Source organism: Pterocles gutturalis, unplaced genomic scaffold (genome assembly GCF_000699245.1).
Source record: "Pterocles gutturalis isolate BGI_N339 unplaced genomic scaffold, ASM69924v1 C12345953, whole genome shotgun sequence".
Classification (NCBI taxonomy): Eukaryota; Metazoa; Chordata; class Aves; order Pterocliformes; family Pteroclidae; genus Pterocles; species Pterocles gutturalis.
The window spans coordinates 3,104-7,684 of NW_010155951.1; the positions used below are offsets into that span (position 1 = coordinate 3,104).

General features: G+C 38.3%; 1 long non-coding RNA gene across 1 annotated transcript; it reads right to left on the reverse strand.

Annotated features, from left to right (window-relative positions):
• Positions 1-295: 295 nt before the first annotated feature.
• LOC104471081 lies at positions 296-4,022 on the reverse strand. Its single transcript, XR_727645.1, has 3 exons — positions 3,977-4,022; positions 2,545-2,678; positions 296-489 (listed from the first exon to the last, which is right to left on the reverse strand). It is a non-coding gene; the product is annotated as an uncharacterized LOC104471081 (long non-coding RNA).
• Between the last annotated feature and the right edge of the window lie 559 nt (positions 4,023-4,581).

Sequence of the window (4,581 nt, forward strand, 5' to 3'; positions counted from 1 at the left end):
TTTTTTTTTTTTTAGCACTTTTTGCAAAGCTAAACGCTAGCATTTAAGTATATTGGAATTAAGATTGCTTGTGCAGCAAGGCACATGCCTGGTCCTGAACCTCCTTTCTTTAAAGTTATGCTACTCGTATTTCTCATTATTCCTCATACATAACTTGTAGCTGAATGGTGTAAAAAACTTAATTAAAAACCTGTGCAACCACTGTCTCAGCCTTCCTCCCCCCCCCCAGTGTATACCCTGCTTGTCCATGAGCCCTTTATTCCCATGTAAATCAACAGATGGGATCACATAGTGAAACAGATCTTCCAGTTGACACTTTGATTGAAACAACACGGAGATAGCTGGTTTAGGTTTCACTTTTATTAACAGTTTCAATAAAAGTAGTATTTGGGGTCTTTTTCCTATGCTGCTCAAACCTGAGGCACTGAATTCCCATTATCTTCTTTCTTGCTATATAGAATTAAGCAACTCCAAAGCTTCTTTCTGTACCTGAAAGAAATAAATATACTGATAATGAAACAGTGCCACTACACTAGTTTTAGGCTCTTCTAGCAGAACTTAACATGCAAGCACCCAAATGTTTCACCACAGTTATATAGATTCAGAACCCTCCTACGACTAGTCAGTTTTCTTCTATAGTTCAAGATGCTCAACACTTGAAACATGAATGGGAATAAAACCACTTAAGCCAGTGCCTTCAGTGTAATTCACTTATTTATATACAGTAAGTTTTTTTGTGTTGAACACAGGTGATTTGCTCTTGATTTGCTGTAGTCCAATAGCAGCATGTAGCAAGCTGTCCTATACCTGACCATAACCAACCAACCGAGGGTTTTCAAAACTCCTGAGCGACTAAGGAAAGAAAAGACTGTTTCTGAGACTCGCTTTGCCTAGGGATTCTGGGAAAATCTGATAAAATTTTAATATGACCTCTAACATCTATATTAAAACAAAAAACTAACAAACTTTGGGTCCTCACAGAGCAAGCAGTGCAGACAATGTAAGCCAGATCCTGCAGATACTTGGAGGTAAAGAATGTTCGGAAAACCTCCTTATGCCTACCTCTGCCAAATGCAGAGACAAGAATTCCAATTTCTTTGCACAGGCCAGTTTCCTTCTTACTGGACTAACAAGTCTAGTTCTCAATGAATTTTGCATCTTGCACATTCACCTAGGGAATGGAGAGAATACCATCTCTCTCAGTTCAGCAGCTCTGCACCCTTCTAGGAGATAAGGAAATAGATGTTTGTACCGGGAAGCCAAGCATGGCTGCAGCAGATAAGCAGTTTAACAACCTGGCTGCTGCACAGAAATCACTACTGACTTCTGTGTGTTCTGTAAAGAAAGGAAAGCTTTTGTCATCACTGGTTTCATGGGTGCCTCTAGCTACTAGCAACTGTCAGAAGAATTGATCGATTTCATACATACCTGAGACCACTACTCCTTTAGGCTATTAAATTCCTACACAAGCAGTGGAGAAACTGAACCCTTATTCATATTTCTACTGAATGATGTTACTGAAGGAGTTCACTTTTGGGAAAAACAGGTTGAGCCCTACAGAGAATCTACAGAGAGAAACCTCAGTCGTGTAGAGGTGTGAAGTGCAAAGTCCTAAAGGTGTTGAGGTGTGAAGTGCAAAGTGCAGAAGTATTTCTTACAATTAGGACATTCAGAATGTCACAACACATTAGGATGTTTTCTGTAACAGTTCAAGCATGATTTCACACTGCAGCTTAATGCTAAATGAATTAGAGGTCAATCAACCATAAGAAAAATCAATCAGAAATCAGGCTTTGTTAGTCCTGATGCTAACAGGATTGTTTATGAAAGATACCTGCAACTGCTGTGGTGCATACCGAATGCAGTATTAGGTCCAAAGATGTCTATTGGATTACCCCTCCTAGAAATACTCTGTATGTGCTTAGGTAGGAAGGAAATGCCTACCCATCCAAACCAGGATCCTTCTGAGCAACTGAAAAGGGTAATTAAAGTTCCTCATGTCACCTAGCACTGGAGTAATGGATATATTACTTCCTTCTGTCTCAATTCAGATAGTCTGAATCTCTCCCTAGGGGTTTGGAAAGGACTGCAGTGTTAAGTTTTATGGATTTATCAAGTTTTTGATACATCCATGCTTTTTTCTTCCTCCCGTTCACGTGGTTTTTAGCTCTTCTGAAGTACAATTTCTACCTTTCTGGTTTTAGGCATACGAAAAGTGAATCTGTGCTCACACAGGCATGGGTTAACTCTTGGTGCCTGCCTTCAACAACACAGTTAAGGGTGGGTTGTTGTTAAAACTACAAAAACATCAATGAAGAAGAAAGAATAACAGTTCTTTTTTATAAATGGAATATTTTGAACTATTGTGTTCAGAAGCAGTTACCAGCATACTAGAATGTTTTTTTGTGTCTGGATGTGATCCTGGAATATAGGTGCTGAGCTACAATTTCCTCTGAGTCAACTTTGTAACACATTCCACTGCCATGATATCACACATGTTGGCTGCAACCTGTGATTGTACTATTACAGTTCTTAACATCCCACCTGTTTGTCCTCTTCTGTATGTGCAGGATACTCCTTCGCTTTGCTTAACCACAGAAGAGCCATCTTTTTATTGTTTAACTTCAAGTATGTCTTCCCCAGAAAGAGCAAATTTTTGCTGTAAAAATTTGGGTCAGCTGCATAGAGACAACAGAAAAGCCTTAAATGAGAACGAGCAGCACACCATCAAAGCCATGATACGGTGTCACTACTTTAAATACTTATTTCGGAAAAGATTAATAGTATTCTGTCTTTGTATCAGAAGGAAGCCAATGTAAAAGTTTTACCTGCTAGATTTTGGTCTCATACACAGTTACATTAGCTAGCAGCTTGTTAGTTAATATACTAAATGAAACTAGATTCCTCACAAAGAGCAAAGCAGTGAGCTTTATGTGTAACAGCTTTGCTTTGCAGATTCTGTGCTTTTGTGGACCTAGTAGGTGCAACAGGCAATGCAACCAGCTTAGCAAGTATAGTCAAGAAAATAAAAGGCACATTTCCTAGCTTCGGACCACACAAATACAGATATTAGCTTAGCTTTTGCTGCACAGGAAGAAAACTTATAACTGTTTGTATGCACAACGAACTTTTTTTAAAAGAGAGATTTAAGAAGTTGCTTTTATAAAGCATGCTTTGGCTATCAATCATTATTAAAGACTAGTCTTGCCTACTGTTCATACATAGAGCACAGGCTTTCTCTGCTGCTGGATCTAAGGTCAGGATTTAAAACATACGGAAGTGTTTTGGAGACAAATTTTGAGATTAAGTCAGCTGTTCCAGTACACAACTGCATTACTTGACACCCAGGGGAAGATACACAATGAACTTACTGATATAACCATATACAAATCTTTCATAGAACACTGTCCTCTCTTGTCTTCCTTTCTCTTTCAGCTAGTCAGTTTTGCTTATGGCTTCACTCTTGGAGAAATAATAGGTCCATATTTTCTTTTACGCATGGACAATTTTACTGCCAGTTAGACTGGCACTCTGATCCAAAGAGCTTCTGCAAGAATATAGAAGTGTGCTTTTTCTGTTCTGTTTAGAACACAGAGGACTTCTGAACTTTAAGAAAGTTTAGAAAAAAGTGACGTAAAATTCCTTTTTTTTTTTTGCTTCTTCCCCTTGCATTCCAGTTGAATGCCTTGAGGAAGCATACTTTGTTACCAGTGAAGGTACAAATTTAACTTAAATACTTATTCTGAAAAAAACCTTAACGTTGCACTCTAAGTGATGATGGTAAGCGTGTAACATACTTTGAGTATCTCTGATGAAACATTCCAATGTAACAGTCTAGTGTGCTGACTAGCACAATAGGCTGATATGTTTATCAGCAGATCATACACTTCTGCGATAGTACTGACAGACAGAGGTTTATTGAAAGTCATCATTCATAAAAGATACCATTCTGTCCAAAAAAAGCTAGAAGTATTACCTTCCTCTGCCATGTGGAAGTAACGAAGAGCCTGCAAAAGATAAGGTTGTCGTCTTTAAAATGGAGAATCAACTGAACACAGTACTCAAACTGAAGCCTTACGTGCGTGCTTAACTTAGCTGAAGAAGGACTACCTGTCCATGATCTTATTTTTATTAATTCAGCATGTTACTGATGGCTCTCGTTCAATGTACAATCAGATTTGACACCTTCTCAACAAAACTAGTACTTATCCAACTATTCCCCTGCCACTTCCTCCATAAGTACAGTACCTTGTATTTGTCCCGAGCAAATTGGATCGTGTTTTTTCAGTCTTCAACTTGTCAAGATCATTTTGACTTTTATTTCTACCACCTAGCACATCTATAGTTTCCCCTGGCCAGTTCTCATATATAAATTTAATAGATTAAACAAATTTAATTATCAGGTCATTAATGTTGACAAATTCTTCAGGGAGAACTAATTCCTACAGAGCACCAGTTAGTATCCTCTTACATGAGAATAAACCTTTATGAAATCCACACACATTTTTCAACTAGTTTCCCATCCTGCACATCAGAAATTTCAGGCCATTCCTACCTCCTCACAGAATCACAGAATGTTAG